A 17,140-nucleotide genomic window follows, 5' to 3' on the forward strand; every position below is an offset into this window, starting at 1 on the left:
TTCATTCCACCATTTCATTCATTTCTCATCATCACCGTCTAATTTAGCCTAATTGGCATAATAGTGGGACGTAAAACTCATAGATTTCATTTCATTTTCCAGGCTTTACGCCGCTCGATTTTTCCTTATGGAATACGGTAAAAAAAATTAGGTGTACGTCGTAAACCATGCAACCTGAATACACTTAAAAATGAGATTCGAACGATGTGCCATATATCCCATTGGAAACTTTATGTGAAGTACGAACGCATCCCTGACGCGTACTCAAAAATGATCCTCGGCGGGAGCTCATGTGGTTCGGATTCCACGTTAATCAGTAGGTCCACGTCTCATATAGCCTCGCTGCTGAAAGGGACGCTAAACTAAAATCAACTCAGCTCAACTCAAAAATGATCCTAAAGGTCATCATTTTGAAGATTTGTTTCAACAACCAATTGGAACCTTCAGCTTTACCAGGAAGTACACATGCATTTTTATTTCAAAATTGAACTGTAGTCTCACTTTTCCCCAGACATTTAACTTTCTATGTTCAAATTTAAATTTTTGTTAGACAGTTCAAAGCGCACATACATTTTTTGATGCCTCCGATCCTGTTTATGATTATTCCGTAGATTACACTAATCCTCTGCATTGGTGACTATTTTAGCGTGTTCGTCTATGTTTTCACACAAAAAAAGAAGAAGGAAAGTTATTTTACAGGCGTGTTTTTCTATTCGGTACGCTTAAAAGGAAAGCTCGAAAGCAGTTCGTTTTATTTTAATCTATCAGCAAGCATTTTAGAAGAATATCATGTCATCAATTTATACTTATCTGCGCCGGTTCTTTAACTCCCTCTACATCTACAGATTTACTCTTTGAGGTGTGGTGCACATCGGTACAGTACGATCTTGTGCACAGCGGAAGGTCATTTTTTTTATCTTTATTTATTATTGTGTTAATCCGCACGCTCTCTGAGGCAAGGTGCGCAGAGGGGTGAAAACTTGTTTACAAAGAAAAGTGAACTGACTATAAGAAACTGGCTACAAACTTATAAAATATGAAAATAAAACAAAACCAGTACAACATTACGCATATTCATCCAAAACTTAATACCGTAACTACATACAATTGGCTAAAAACTTATGAAATATTAAAATTAAAGCACAACATTAGAAAGTTACGCATATCCAAAATTTAGTTTGGATAGAAACTTATGCAAAACATATAAAAATATATGTTGATATGTCTGGACGACCTATAATATGCCGCTAAGAGCATAGAAAAAAGCAATGACTACATAATTATATCACATTCGATCAATAGCCCTCTGATAGGAGCCTTGTCGAGTATATCCGTACTAACTGCACCTCGTCGAAAATAATACATGGCTACAAATTTATGGATATTTGCACATTACGATATCTAGCCTACTCCTCGAGTTTATGTACGTATCTCAATCTCCTTAAACATCTCTTCAAGTCACCATCTTCTCCAAAATATTCCAGTATTTGATTTATCCTGTCATCCAACTTTATATATGTCAACCTTATCTACCGGCTGTTGCCAAACACTTTTTGTCTGTTAAGTACATGGAAACTGGATGTGGCATCTGCTTTTAACACCTTTATAAGAGAGAAGAAATGCGATGGATTTCTTGATATGGTGCTGTTCAATCGATGATGCCAACCTTCAACGACATTGTTCGTCCTGTCCCTTTGTCTACTGCAGTTCCATATTTTTCTAGGTACGTTAGCATTCTCCAGCCATTGCTCAATAAAATATTCTTTGAACGCCTCAGCCTTTCCTCCTGTTGGACAGTCCTCCATAATGACCAACCAACCATCGTCAACGCACTCCAGAGGCATAAGTGCCAAAGAAGCACACATCCGCAAGTGGTTGCGTATATCTTCGTTTTTTGTGTACTTCTCCACTATACCGAGAGCCTGTACCTTACGCCAAATTGCCTAGTTAAAGGAATAGTTGCACCCTGAGATCTGAGTAGCGGGGAATACAGCCTTCAGAGCATTCACAGCTGCTGCTCCGAAGTTGATTTTCAGCAATTTTGGGTTAGCTCCACATCATGATCTTACGAATGAAAACAGATGTATGTACGTGACATCACGTTGGTCTGGCAGCAATACATAAGGAACGGGCACGACCGATGTACTGCTATGTATACTTCCAATATCAGCATGTAAGGTATATAGTTGTGCAAAATGTTTACAGAAACTCTTAAAAGTCCTATTCAAGAACCATTCCTCAGTATTTTTCAGTGCTCGTCTTAAACCCTCATAACCGAAACACAAAATCCTTTTGTCTTCTTCTAATCTGTCGTATTGCAAGAACGAAGATCCATCCTCAAAGGGGAGAATATCGTCAGCAAAGGAGATGTTGCTAGGCGTTGGTGTGTTCTGTTTCAAGCCGAGGGCTTTTCTCCTTCCTTTGTTCAAGTAGCCTTCCTTGTCTTTGCACATTGGAATTTTTGTCACCAAATCTAAACCTTGGTTTACTGGTACTGTCATTTCGTCTTTGAAGATCTGACTAGCCGGTGTAAATATTTCTTCCTCTGCTCTTCTCTTGCAATTTGCGAGTGTTTTCTTATCTTGTAAGCAGCGACGTCTGGCATGCATGTGTGATTTCTCTCTACAACTGCTGTTTCATCCACCAACTTCACTTTGCCACGACAGTTCGAAGTCCTTCTCTTCACACACAACTGAAAGAAAGGTGCAGATTTGATTAACTACGTTTTACTTCATAAATGTACCAAATAATAATAATACTAATAATAATAATAATAATAATAATAATAATAATAATAATAATAATAATAATAATAATAATAATAATAATAATAATACATATGCATTTGATTAATAAAGTTTTCCAAAATAAATACAATTACAACTTTCAAGCATACTATAAATTCTCAAGCCTTGTTTTACAACTTTCAAAATTGGCTTATGGAAATATTAACTATTTTCACTTAGCAATGTTGTAGAATCTATTATTCCTCTGGAAATGATACTGATACCCTTCATAGTAGCTTGGCCTTTTATAGTTTTCTTCGCCCCCACCCGCAGCACCAAGGCCACGGAATCAGGTGTGCACACCTGGCCTCTGCGAAAGTCGAGATGACAACAAGGCTTCCACCCCCTACCCCCCCAAGGCACGAAGCCAGGTGTCCGCACTTGACAGCTGGTAACGTGGGGATGAGTACGCTGAGATTCGAAAATAAAAATACCATGGGGATGTGCATGAAAATGCTACTATGCCAATCAGCACGCGTGCCGATGAGCAGCCAGTCCTATTTGACACACAGCATTGATTGAAGAAACACAAGTATTTCAAACTTTCACATGTGTAATTTGCAGCGGCGCAAATCTGTCTTCAACATTGGGGGCCAATAATCTTTTTTTGTAAGTGATGTTCAAAATATTTACGAAATAGAAAAACAATGCTGTGGAGGATCAGGGGAGCAGAGTTGTCTTGGGAAGTGGGCGGGTTTGAGACTTATTCTGGAGGGACATCAATTTATCTCACTTTCTTTTGTGGCAATTGAACACAAATCATCACATTTCTCCCGAAAAAGCACATTTCAAAACGGATTATTGGAGAGACGTTCCCACCAAGTTCCAAAATTGGAGGAAACATGTCCCCCTCATTCCCCCGGGATTTGCACCAGTGTTAACTTGCTAATCAAAACTTCTTCATAAACTGTTATATGTACAAAAAAAGAATTAATAATTAAATTTCCATGTAAAAATTTATTTAATTAGTTGATTGACTTTAATGGGGACGTCAATATTGAGGTTACCTATTTCCGTCACGCACCCCATGTATTTTTTTTTTTAAGGTTACAGGGTTAGGGATTGGTACTTTAAACTTTATTCATCTATTTTCATTTCAAAAGGTATGATGGCAGAGTGTCTCCTAACCCTAGCCATTAGAGGGTTACGCCCTCTCTTTGGCACAGAATTTACGACACTGGTGGGTTTATAGCATATAAGATGGTCTAACAATAAGTGCAGTTTTATAAACGAATAGTGCTGAAAGTAACAATAAACAAAACAATAAGTGAGTGAATAAATTTAAATGTGCAGATAAGTAAACAAAATACATATATAATTATATAATTGGTGCAGGTAGAAAAAAGAATGGAACTTTGGCATGAAAGCAGTGCGTTGAATTATGAAATAAACAGGATAGTATGAAATGAAATGCAGTGCGTACACGCCACAATCACAAACATAGTGTTAGATACACGAATGTATGTTAGTTCTTCTGTCTCGGGGCGACTCGAGACTGATGGAAACACGGGGAAAGCCCAAAGTTAGTAATGAATTGAGACATTGTGCTAAAATGGAAACATGTCCCCCTCATTCCCCCGGGATTTGCACCAGTGTTAACTTGCTAATCAAAACTTCTTCATAAAGTGTTATATGTACAAGAAAAGAATTAATAATTAAATTTCCATGTAAAAATTTATTTAATTAGTTGATTGACTTTAATGGGGACGTCAATATTGAGGTTACCTATTTCCGTCACGCACCCCATGTATTTTTTTTAAGGTTACAGGGTTAGGGATTGGAACTTTAAACTTTATTCATCTATTTTCATTTCAAAAGGTATGATGGCAGAGTGTCTCCTAACCCTAGCCATTATGATGATGATGATCTGGTATAAGATATATATGAAATATGTCGTGGTCTTCAGCTGTAGGATGTATAGATTTTAGGTATAGCGTGAGGAGAACGTTTACCGGTGTATGCAGATATTTATGCGGTGCATCAGTTTCAGCATCAGCTTGTAAAGTATCTAGGAGTAATGGGTGGGAGACCGGTAGGCGAGAGAGTATATGTTTCAAACGGAGGTCTGCAAGATGTTGAATAAGGTGAGGAAAGTTGATGTGTTCGTATGTCATGAAGTTCGGGTATGGTAATTTTATGCGATAGGCAAGTCTAATAGCATGGCGTTCTAGTATCGATAATCGGTCGTAAAACTTTGTTGGAGCATTGCACCAAGCAATGTGGCCAAATGTTAAAATGGGCCTGAGGAACATTTTGTATGTGTTGATTAAAAGAGGTGCGTTTAAACCCCAAGTAGTTCCTGTTAGACGCCGTAGAAGATTGAGCCGCAAAGTGGCCTTTTGTGTTATTTTCTCTAAGTGAGCTTTCCAATTTAATTTAGATTCGAAAACAACCCCGAGATATGTAGCTGTAGATGTTGGTCGAAGTGGATGGCCTTGTAGAGATATATTAAGGTTGCGAGGGTTACGTTGAACCTTGGTGCGGCGTTAAGGAGGTAGCTTGAATTTTGGCGGTATTTAAAGTTAGTCGCCAAGTGGTACACCATTGCATAAAATTATTTAGAGTTGATTGCAAGGTTATGTTGATCTGTTGCATGGTCTTGCCCAAAGCTAAGAATGCCGTATCATCCGCATACTGAAATAAGTACACATTCTGTGTAGGTGGTGGTATATCGGAGGCGTACAGTATATAGAGAAGTGGGCTAAGTGCAGAACCCTGTGGAACTCCGGAATATGGAAAAATAGGACGGGAGATGGCAGATCCTATGTAAACATATCCGATTCTATTAGTTAAGAAGGTATATATAAAACGTAACTAACTGATCGGAAGGTTAAGTTTCTGCAACTTTCGTATGAGCCCATAGTGCCAAACTTTGTCGAAAGCTTTTTCCAGATCCATTAAGACGAGACATGATGGGAGGCCTTTGTTATATTGATTGGTGATAATGGTCGAAAGACGAAGTAACTGGTCATTAATAGAAAATGAGGGTCGAAAACCTGCTTGATGTGTAGGTAATAAGTTATGTTCTTGGATATATATATGAAGCCTTTGTACCAGAACTTTTTCGAACAGTTTACTAAAGACTGATGTGAGCTGGATAGGGCGATAAGACGTTACATCATGTGCCGGTTTATGAGGTTTGAGAAACATGCAGATTTTGGATACTTTCCAATCGACAGGATAAAAGCCGGTACGGAGAATAAAGTTGTATACTGCAACAAGTAATGTAAGGAAAGAAAGCGGAGCCTCTTTTAGTAGCCGTTAGGAAATACGATCAATGCCTGGTGCAGTATTGCGTTTCTTATGGAGAGCACGTTGAAGTTCGTGAGTAGTGATTGGTGATGTAAGAGGGGCTTCCTCATCGATTGTGTGTAAAAGTGACGCACCCCATGTAAACAGAATTATTCATTATGAATAACACTTTTAAATAACATTCGTGTTTCTTTAACGGTTATTATTTCAAATTTCCAGTGATGTGAATTACAGTTCTTAGTTCCAAAAAAGGTATGTTTTTTTTAGAGTTATTATTATTAGTTCCTCCTCCTCAAAGCCTTTGGCTATTGTGCAAATTGTCTGAACGCTAGCGACATCTCTTGGTGTCAGGTAGAACGCAACGTAACTAGTGACTGTATTAGTCTAGCTGCGAACTATTAGTTATTAGAGGATTCACTTGCAGCTACTTTTATACATCCTATATTAGCCTTCACCACTGAGACGGATCCCAATACAAAATAACAACGAAATTATTCCTTATGGAAGTTTTGTAGTATCTCAAAATTCGAAAATATTGGCTTGACATAGTAACGTAAATCAAGTTGCGTCATTGTGTCATAATAAAAAAAAACGGAAATGATATCCACTAGGTACACCATATCTCAAAATGTATGGTATTAAATAAGCGCAACAAATCGTTCTCAACATGATAGCTTTTATAACTAAAGCATTAAAAGTATAAAAAACTAAATATATGGCCTATGCAACCCGGTGGTTCAACGCCGCAATCACAAAAGCTCTTCACTGACTTCTATTCTTAGCCAACTGGACCTAGTTTCTAGTTTGTATTCCTGTTTCTGCGAGATCCATCTTAATATCTTCTTCCCATCTGCGCCTAGGTCTTTCCTAAAGGCCGTTTTCCGATTGGTTTTCTAGTTAAGACTTTGAAACCGTTCTTACTCTCTTCCATTCTGGATGCATGACCTTCCCCCTCAGCATCCTAGATTTCATAACCTTAACAATGTTTGGTGAGCCGTATAAATTATGAAGTTACCCTTTCCACCATTCCCCATTCCCCTTTCTCTTGGGTCCGAATATTCGTCTTAGAAAAAAAGTAAGAGGAAGAAAAATTAAAAGGAATTTAACAATTCCTTTTTGAAGAAAGATTTTCACTTCGTTCGAGCAGAGTTTATAAAAAATTATTAAGAAAGTAGCACGGACATTTTACAGTCTAAATAACAAAATATGTTTAAGAAAGGATTATCATTTTTGTATTAGTTACAGCACAAGATGGGTGTCATAGTCAAGTGAATGAATGGCACAGAAAACATTATGTCTTCAAAGGAATAATATGTATTTTGAAAGAACAAGCAGATTAAATGCGGGAAAGCAGTGGAATCCTACTGGTCACTAGAAAATAAGTAATGCAAAGAGCTGTCTTTACTGTAGCTGAACATATTATTGAGTCGCCAGATGAAATGTCTCTTTATGTGGGATACAATAGAAGCAAAACAAGAGAACAAATGAAGAGTATATTCTGGATATTGCATCGAAACTGACAGATTCAAGCATTTCGAGCAGCGATGAATCTCTCTTTGGTTTGTTTTTAATAAAAATATGGAATTTGTTTTTAATGAAAGTTTACGGTTGAGAATGGTTAGTATGTCAAGTAGTTCCTGTATTTGCTATGAAGTTACTGTATGGTATCCTATTTTGTTTTAAATGTTCATTTGTAATTTGTTAAGTTATTGGCACTAATAAACTAGTATATTTTTTTATTTTCTTTAACTACTCTTTGATTGGAAATTTGTATTTGTGTAAAATTACATCCTGGCAGACGCAAATAGATTTTTCCCTTCTTATCTTTTCTTAGGGAAATACATCTATCAAAAATGTAATACATTATAATATTTTATACTACTGTATCAACCTCAGAATAACATCTAAGAAATGCCCAGTTGATCTGTTGAAATTTGAAATAAAGTTGAAAAAAGTACTTTCTTTTAACTGTACGTACTGATTTTAATTTCATGTTTCAATCCTAATAGTTACCCTAATTTCATTGTTATGGTTAATGTTAGATGCAATACATTCTCTTGAAACAAATTATAAGTATCCCTACTGACTATTACCCTTTCTAAATGTGCAATTATGAAATTTGATCATTTTTCCTTTATAAAATTATTCTAAATGATTATTAAAACCCCACGAACAATTGGCTTCCCCATTTCATCGTCCTGATTGCTACCAAATCGGTGTGTAATTGGAATTTGAGTGAAAAATTGGCATCAGCTGTCGAGTCGGTTGAGTAACTGTTTCCAAAGCAGACTGACAATTCATATGGTTTATATCAATCAACGCGGTGCTTCGGGGAGTTTAGTCTTGGGAACAATATTAGCTGTGACGGTTTCTTCTGCTTAAGATCGTAAGGTGGAAATTGGAAGGCTTTGAATTACGCACAATTCTTCAATCATTGCGTTTCGAATGTAACTATTCCCTTTTGACCTTTGGAACGAGCAAAGCCGATTGTGTACTAAATGAATGCATTTTATACGTTGTATTAAAAGTATTCCTAAGAGCTATCAGTACAATATTGTTTTATTTGAAGACAACAGACTCGCAAGAACTCCTAAATATTGGTTGGATGAAACTAAACACGAATAATTATGTATGTATCGACTCTCCGAAGAAAATTGTTAAGTGTATTAGTAATTCTATTTATGAAACTGTACGGAGTTGTGTACATGTCTACTTAGCAAATGGTTAATATGCAGGGCTTGAACAATTCACTCGCTTGCTCGCCACTGGCGAGTACCTTTGTACATTTGGCGAAGTGATTTTTGTTTATTTGTATAAACGCTCTGACTGCAAAATTGTCTGGCTAGTAGATATTTTGGCTGGCTATTACCTTCAAGCAAGATTTTTAAGTCCTGTTAATATGTGACACGCTGAGAGACTCCAGATAACTCGTATTGTATTGTATCGAATAAATTAACTTTACATGTTGCTACAGGCATAATATGGTAAGATTAAAAGATATATGGATTATCAATAAATACATAGTTAAACATTGTAAGGTAATTACATAAAACAAAAGAACACTAGTCAGTGAAATCTACGCTCTTTGTTAAGTGCGAAAAAATGTAGCAGTTGGCAGTTGCTAGAAGTTAATGTCAGAATGTGGACAGAAGTTCAGAAAGGAAAGCCATAAATTACAGAGTTGCAGAAGTAAATCGCTTAATTGAAACAACTGCTAATTATGCATTTAGATACAAAGGGTGTGCGTGAAAGTAATTACTCGACGGCACAGATAGTAACTAGGATAGAAGGGGGTAATTGGGCGGAAAACTTTTTTAAAAAAATATTTTCACTTCAGTATATTTTTAAGGAATTAAATTACACCAAAATTTCATCAGAAAAAGAAACCTTACCTACGTAGATGAATTTTGAGAGTGTTTAATAATAGCAAAAAAACAAAAACTGATTTGCTTGAGAAGTGACATATTTCAAAGTTTCAGGTTTTTGTGTGCGTTGGTTTGAGTTACAATAAATCGCGCATATGTTAATAGTTTAGGCCAGATTTTTTAGTGCTGCCTAAAAGCATCATAAGAATGGTGCCTAAAGAGCTGCAATCTTGAATCCACACTGTGAAACAATTAATTTTTTGTTAAAGTTTGTAACTTCTAATTACTCCCAGGCGGTAATTGGGCGCATGATATAGGGGTAAATGGGTGGAATGCCTTAAGTGAACATTTTTGCTTAGAATTCATTTAAATGCTGTGCTATCTTTGTCTTTGGTGGTGTACAATTTTGTTTCATAGTGCATTGTGCTTATTAAGCTAATTTATGCAACTTAGACCTCCAGTGGCCATTTTGTATGCCAATAGTGCTGATGCTGTAAATAGGACCTGTTTATCAATTCAGAGCTTCAACACACTTTCTATTGTAATATTTTATAGTTATTTAGCGTTAGTCTTATTACCTTCTCCTATATTTGTTCGAATGACTTGTTCTCTTGGTAATTTTATTTTATTTTATTTTATTTTATTTTATTTATTTATTTATTTTTTACGTTTTCGGCTAAAGTTTTGACCGCTTATAGTTCTTTTCGCATGTGATACATTTTGAATTAAGTTCACAGGACTATATACTATGCTATAAATAATAACTCGAAGGCTTGAAAAGACATTCAAATATATTTGATATTTAGAAATAAGTTATTCCAAACTTGGCCTCCAGTGGCCGTTTCGTATGCAAATAGTGCTGATGCTGTAAATAGGACCTATTTATCAATCTAGAGTTCCAACACATGTTTGTTTCAATATCAGAGCCAGTTCTCTTGGTTTTTCTATTTTTTGTTTTACGTTTTTGGCCAAAGTTTTGACAGTTTATATATTTTTTCGTATGTAATATATTTTGGATTAAGTTCACAGGACAATATACTATGCTGTAAACAATAACTGGAAGGCTTGGAAAAGTATTCAAATATCTTTGAGATTTAGAGATAAATTACTCCTTATTTTGCGTAAACAAAGCTATAATATTTTTTTAGGACACATAAAACTTAGTTTTTAAGTGGAATACAAGTTATATACACCAAATGAAAACTTGAGTTTTCTTCATTTACATCAAATCACCCCACGGATTTATGTGCACCAGCAATGGTGTTAATCATTTTGCATCCAATTACCCCTTGGGCGTAATTGGGTGGAAATAAGACTAACAACAATAAAAATGTTGTAGCATCAAAAGTAAAGATGCCGAAAACTTACCACTATCACAGTAGGTGCAGAAGAACCTGCAACATACAATCAGTTCTTAAAAACTAGAAAAAAACACTTATAACCTGTGAAGAAAAAAGGTTAAAAAACATGCCTCCCAATTCCCCCCTTCTATCCTATTTCAGAAAAGGCCAAATTATGTAAAAGCTGTAGACGTGTTTATAATGGCAGGGATTGTCCAGCGACGTCACAACGATGGTTCTACTGTCTCTTCGTGCTACATTATGTCACGACGTCTTATGTAAACAAAATAAAGTACCGGATGTAATTGAAAACAGTTAATCAAAAACCTTGAAATGTCTTTGATGAGGGGGTTGAGGAAGGAAAGGAGAAGTCCATACCTACTGCCTCCAGAATAACTGAGGACTACTACCATAGGCCAATGAGGCAAAAAATATGCCTCTAATAGGCAAATCAATTTACAATATCCGCCGTCTTCAATTATAACGGATGGTACAAAATTCGCACACATCAAAATAATAATAACAATACCTTTTCATATAGTATTATATATGTTCACAACGTGTAAACACTTACTTAGGTATATTTTCAAAAATAAGCTAAAAATGACGGTTCCATTCAGTAATGTGAGTTCGAATCCTTTTACTGTAGCTGATGCCAAAATGTGGAGCACGTGCACACTGTTGTTGTTAATCTTATTTGGTATATTCATTTTTAGTTCTTCCAGTGTGTGTAGCATGTTGTTATAGACATCCACTATAGTTTCAAAGCAAATTGTGCCCACTGTACGATGACTAATATGGCACATTAAATTTCAATCTTCTGAGACCTAAGGAGATTTTGTATAACATTTGTGGATTTTCAGTTGGCCAAATTCGAGTATTTTGACTGTTGATGTAGCAATTGAGGTGAAACCATATCATCATCAGTAAATAAAATAGAGAGAAGCTCTGCTATTTCATGGTTGTCAATAAATAAGCGAAACAATGTAAAACACACTACGCACTTATCTTTATCAGCTCCTGCAATTTCTTAACACTGCGAAAATGCTATATACAGTATAGCTATATAAAAGTATAGCTTCTTCGTGACACTCTGAGCACTTTAATATGAAATTTGTCCTTATAATTTTGCCGTAGTGGTAAAAGGTTTAATTGTGTAAACTAAACGTTTACATTACACATAATTGGGCCGCTGAGTTAGTGATCTTTTATACAATATTGAAATGGCCAACAGCAGGACCAAGCACAAGCACGCGGAGTACGCGGACAAATACGAAGGTTTGGCTAATCGAAAAACCAATTAGCTCGATAGGTGGTAGGAAACTTCCAAAGGCGATGTCCTTCGACGTTTGTTTTTTTCTAATTCGAAAATACGGCCATATACTGAGAGACGCCTACACCTATGTGGTCAACGAGGTGCTGAAATTCTGCGAGATGGCTTGAATACCCACCATGGCATCATATAACACAATCCCGAAGATTCAGAAGAAGTATAAGTGGCGAACTCTTCAGAAAAGCAAATTCCGACGATCGGCATCACAGGTAAAAATGGAAACAGATTTTAAAGCGGATTTGGAAAATCTCTTTGATATTGCACATGCAAATGCCTTACAAACGATTAGAATTGAAGAGTATAGAGAATTTCTGTTGGCCCAGAGAGAGGAAGGAAGGGGAGGGTACATGGCGGGAATTGAAAAGAAGTTGCTGACCAGTAAGACCGAAAGAAAGAAAGAGAAGAAAAGTATCAACGATTCAGAGAAAAGAAACAGAAAGAGGAAGAAAGTAGTAAGGGGCTGAACGCCTTAGCTGAACTAGATTCCTCCAGTAGCAGTACTGAAGACGACGATGAAGAGAAAGGAACAGCGATTTTTGAACCGAAAAGAAAGAAACGATGAATGAAATCCATTGTTACACCCACTTTGGCAGCTGCCTTGGACCGTACGGAAGTGAGTGATCGCGATGCTGTCCATATTCTGTCTGTTGTTGCTTCCAGCCTTGGCCAAGACGTCGACGTAGTGGCACTTAATCGAAGCATAATACGCAGGAAGAGGATGCAAAATCGCATGACAACAGCTGACGTTATGAAAGAATCTTTCTCCCCGGATATCCCCCTCATTGTACACTTTGATGGAAAGATCTTACCAGCTATAACTGGCAACGATAAAATTGACCGCATTTCAGTGCTTTTGTCTGGGGGAGAAGTAAACAAGGTATTTGCTGCTCCTAGTATTCCTTCCGGTACAGGTTTTGGCTTAGCTACGGCAAGTGCAGTGATGAGATGCTTGAAAGAGTGGAATTTAGTGACAAAGTGCGAGGATTGTGCTTCGATACAACCGTCAGCAATACTGGAAAAAAGAGCGGAGCTTGCACTCTGATAGAAAAGAAGTTAGGAAGGGAGTTACTCCATCTAGCATGCATACACCACATCATGGACATCATCGCAAGTGTGGTCTTCACCGAATGTCATAACTACTCATCAGGCCCCAACATCGCAATCTTCCAACATTTCCAGCAGGCGTGGAAGAATATAAATTATAAAGCTTATCTACCGATCGAGGAAGAAGTTAATGAGAAAGAACTCAGAATTGATTTTTGCCAGAATCAGCTCATCAACACCCAACCTCGTGACGACTACCGGGAGATACTTGAGCTGGCAATAATATACCTGCGAGGTACTCTTCATAGAGGGATAAGGTTCTATAAGCCGGGAGCACTCCACCAGGCAAGGTGGATGGCGAGAGTCATATACGCTATCAAAATTTGTCTTTTCCGCTCTCAGTTCTCTATGAATAAGAGAGAGCTCACGGCTATGCAAAAAATCGCTTTGTTTTCCGTCACAGTGTATATTCGCGCATGGTTCCAGGCCCCTCTTGCTGCAGCTGCTTCTTCCAATGATCTCTCGCTTTGGAAGCAACTTATTTTATATTAGGACAAGCATATTTCTAAAGCAGTGGCACAGCCTTCTCCCGTCACATGTGGTACTTAAGTGAAGTACTGGTCTCTCTCGCGTTCTTTGATCCGAGTATAACTGTCTTGTTGAAAAGACAGATGGTTCAAGCATTATCTGAAAATGAGAGCTCAGGGGATGTGATGAAGAGGATCAACGTTGAATCAGAATTACAAAAGTTAGGCGAAAAGACGATCGCTAACTTTGTTACAAAAGCATCCCGTCGCTGTTTCGAAATTTTGGAGATGCCAAGCGATTTTCTTTCATTCGATCCGGAAGAATGGGAAACCAGACCTGACTACAATGCTGGTAGGGACAAAAGCTAAAAGTTCTGAACGACTTTGCGGAACGGGGAGTTGCGTTGATGCAGGAGTTCAACTGCATACTTACAAAGGATGAAGAGCAAAAACAATACGTGCTGCAAGTTGTGGAAGAACACCGGAGCAAATTTCCGGACGCGAAGAAGCCTCGACGGGATAAGGTGGGTCAATAATGAACATTGAACAACGCAGTCATTACACATTACACAATATTGCATTTTCTTATAGCTTCAAATAAATACCACAGTAAGAATATTTTCCATTCGATTTCTCAGATTCTAAAAATCTAAAATTGATTAGCCACAGCAAAACCACAAATTACGGTTACATATTACTGATAACCACAATTTGGTATTCTATATCAATACCATCATCATTAAAGTCTATCAAAAAGCATGAAAATAAAATACACGATTCAATAAATCAAATATGTAAATAGTGAAATCGAGCAGACTACCTAACGGCGGCGTTGGCTACCACTCCGCCATTCACACATCGATGAATTTACGGGGGGGCTCAGGCGGAATGCTCATGAAGAAGAGGTTTACTCATACAGTCAGGACCGTTGTATTATACATCAATATGACGTACAAAATTTACGTCACCCTTCCCCTCTTCTTTGTTCGAATTCAGTATAGGCTTTAACAGTACGTTCGAGCCTACTCACCTCGAGCCTCGAGGTACGATAGAGTTAGCAGCAACGGGGCGGTGACAGAATCAAATGTACAGATTACACTGACAACAAATACGCAATATTCTTTCCTAGTAATGGCAGTAGCATTATAACAAGAAACTTTGTTAGCAGCGTTGTTTTTAATATAGATCCCCCTTACATTTCTCTTGTAGGCTGCTTCTTTAACCCTGTATACCATACTTCAATCTTGATTTTTAATTGGCGCCCTGGGACCGTATTCCTGTGTGTCCCGTATGTCTGCATATAGTGATACAAAGTTTTACTTGCGTTAGTATTTGCCTAAGGTATTCAAGAATTGAAAGATTTAGTTATTAATTGTAGTCAGTCAAGAAAACCAAATAACAGTATAATGCAATATGACTGAGATATTGATTCTATGGTTTGAATTACCTCATCAGAGGGGTCTATTTTTGAATAATAAACAACATATATCAACAGAAACATACTGTCGTTTTACCAGTAACAAGTTTGGTTTACGTACAATTTGTATTATGTCGGACTAGTACTTAACAAACATCTTTTTTTTTTAATTTTTAAAGGAACTAGTAAATTATTTCAATCTATTTTCTTTTCCCCTTTCCGTGGGAGTTATGTGTCATACAAGTCATTATTATTTTCAAAAGGTATGATTCATTCCAGGTATATCGTAAGGTAACTGCAGGTATATACGCCAGTGCAGCTAAATACGCCAAGTGTTCAGTGCTGGAACGTTTCCGTCGAAATTCGCTAAATTGTTCCTCCAATATGTGCCAGGGTCTTGTACAAGTCCAATTTGATGAATACTCCGGGAGACAGCGATGAGACCGCTACGTCGTGCAGTGCTGTTTGGTTCGAGAAGGTTCCGTGAAAGGACGTTATTATTTCAATAGCGGAGAAAATCCGTTATTAGTACAGTGTTAATTTAGAACATTGTCGTTTGTTTACAGCAATATACGCCTTATTTCATGTCCGTCTAGAAAAACTTTTTTTTGTAAGTGTAATTTCAGTATTTGTGATTCCATGGCTACTAAATCAATACCACGCATGGTGCAGGGCTCCTGCTGGACTGACTGCAGAAGAAAAATGTTTTCATTTTCCCACATGCTCCATGTAATATCGGTGCAGTATTTTTTTAAGTCACAGAACAGTGACATTGTCTTTTTTCTTCTTATGGACTAAAACTTTTCAGTTTGCAACTTTATTTCAACTATGAAGATTATTGTATTTACATTTTATCTTTTTATGTTTATCCTGCACCTTGGTAACCCTACTTTTTGATTGAGTCATGTTGGGTAGCAATATTTGAGCTCGTCTAATACAGACGATGCAAGCAGTTGCAAGATTTATTATAGGCTTCTAGTAGCATCCTAGACTTGGCTTAATTACCTACAAGATTTGGTAAATACATCACTTTGTAACACTATTTTCTTTTACCTTGGGTGTAACATAGAAGTGAGTCACATTACAGCCATTTTTTTCTACACGCGGAAACATTACTCTGCAACGGACATGTCTTGTTCTTTCTGTTTCATGCAAATTAAGGCCATAAAAAATTCAACACCCTTAACATGGCGTATTAGCCTTAATTTTTGACAAAGTACCACAATTGAAAGATACATTTTCTTCTCCTCTCTTTATAAAGGATATTAAGAGTATCTAGGTATTCTTCCTTAGACAATTGATATTTTTAACTTTCCTTACTTGTTAATGACCAACATTTTCATGTTCCACTTGTTTAAGTCCTCTCTTTGTTATCTTCTGGTATAATGGCGTTATTTAAGTGTGCATTTCTAGTTCAAAGAAAATATTGAGTCATAGAAACGAAACAACTATGTAGTTATTTCTTTAGTGTTTTACAAAGCTCTGTAATATAAATACATGAGAAAGTTTTTTTTTACGATGCTTATATCGATAAAAGAAATATGCACTTCAGTGGTTTGAACAACTTAAATATACAGAGAATAATCAAAAAGATAAACTTCCTCAATAATAGAGAGAACGTGTTAACTAAATACGCACATAAACGGAAATCACTTAAACCACTTTCATCAGAAACAGATTTCATACGATGAGAATTAACACGTTTATTCTGAATGCAATTCTATGGAAGTCTATCTCATTTGCGCGTAAACTATTTAATAGCGCTCTGTTATAGAGGCATTGGACAGCTATTGAGAGAATACTACGCGTATGTTCAATTTTGTATTATACTTGCTAGTAAGCATAAAATTCTTCCCTCTTCGTAGTATCGCAATAACTGGAGAATTTCATTAGTACTTATACCCTAATTACATCAATTTGTTCTCCAAGTTCCAGAATCCTAGATTACAAATTAACAGATATAATCACTTCAGTTTAAACGAAAATGTTGAGTTTAGGACAAGAACATCTGTTGTAAGAAAGAAAAAGATAATGGGTAATGTTTTTATTTTTTACTGTTATGTTAAATACCTATAT

Source organism: Thermobia domestica, chromosome 14 (assembly GCF_964235325.1).
Source record: "Thermobia domestica chromosome 14, izTheDome1.hap1.1, whole genome shotgun sequence".
NCBI lineage: Eukaryota > Metazoa > Arthropoda > Insecta > Zygentoma > Lepismatidae > Thermobia > Thermobia domestica.